The sequence below is a fragment of the Carya illinoinensis genome, chromosome 15 (assembly GCF_018687715.1).
Source record: "Carya illinoinensis cultivar Pawnee chromosome 15, C.illinoinensisPawnee_v1, whole genome shotgun sequence".
Taxonomy (NCBI): Eukaryota; Viridiplantae; Streptophyta; class Magnoliopsida; order Fagales; family Juglandaceae; genus Carya; species Carya illinoinensis.
The window spans coordinates 45967918-45969227 of record NC_056766.1 but is presented as its reverse complement, the minus strand read 5'-3'; positions in this window follow the sequence as shown (position 1 = coordinate 45969227).

The following is a 1310-nucleotide window of genomic DNA, read 5'->3' as shown; positions in this document are numbered from 1 at the left end:
AAGCTCAGCAGCAAGTTTTCGTACATCGTCAAATTCAAATTTATGAAATGCCCTAAAATAAAGAACAGAAGAAATAAATACATCTCATTTAGTATACTGAAGCAACTGAGGTTATTCATGTGAATCAACCTGTTTAGAAGGAGAGCAGCAAGACTCATGATTGTTGATATCTTGATCCATTGAAATTTTTTCAAATAACAAGCAAAGATTTTATAAGTGAACTGTAACTAAAAAATTTGTAAAATGAGAAGCTTCAATTGCGATTTAGAGAACATTCATGGGGGAGATAAATGAAATTATTATATCTAAAATATCATCTCTTAAATACAATTAGTATTTCAGATTCATATTACGGTTTTGTAAGAAAGTGTGCATTATTAAAGGAGAAATAAAATGGAACACATAGAAGATCTAACAGAAAATAGAAACACAAATATGAATATTTGTAAAGTATTATTTTATTATCTTGAAGCAAAATTATAGAAATTACATATTGATCTTCTTTCGGAGACTATTATATGGGGAGTAAAATCTTGGTCTTGAGGATTTATGTGAACATTTGGAACAAATCATTTAGAGTTAGAATAATTGATAACTCATGATGGATAGAAAAGTTATGATAATCATAAGAGAGAAAGTCTCAAGTTTGAGTTATTAACTGGTCAGTTATTGAAGTATCACCTAGGAGGAGGACTGATTGTTGCGATTATAAAGAAGTAAGTTAGTCCTAGACCAGTAGAACTCCTTGAGGTTTTTATTAACTTGAAGATTACCGAGAGTTTGGATATGCATGATTAAATGCATATTTATATGAGTCATTGGATCATTTCATATATATGAAAATCCCTGAAAGAAATAAAATAGAGCACATAAAACATCTACCAGAAGATAGAAACACAAATATAAATATTTGTGAAGTATTATTTTAGTATCACAAAGCAAAATTACAGAAATTTGAGACTCTTTGCCTCAATCTTTAAACGCTCTTGCTTTTCAAAAATCTGCATGTCTTTCCTATCTAAAGGAGTAGCCACTCGAAAAGAAGAGTTAAGCAAAGATTTTAAATCTCTGTTCTCTCGCTTTATTGCTTCTATCTTCATGTTGGACTCCATAAGAAGCCGCTGAAGGATAGAAATATTCTCGTGAAGTTTGTCAACCCCACCAGTCCTAGATTGTAGTCGCTGAGAATATGCGACGAGGGTTGATGAGTATCGGGTACCGAGACTCACAAGCTCGTAGATAATTTCATTATCTGACTTATTAGTCAGATCATTATTGGATTGCATTATAGCACCTACGGAAGAAGCAGA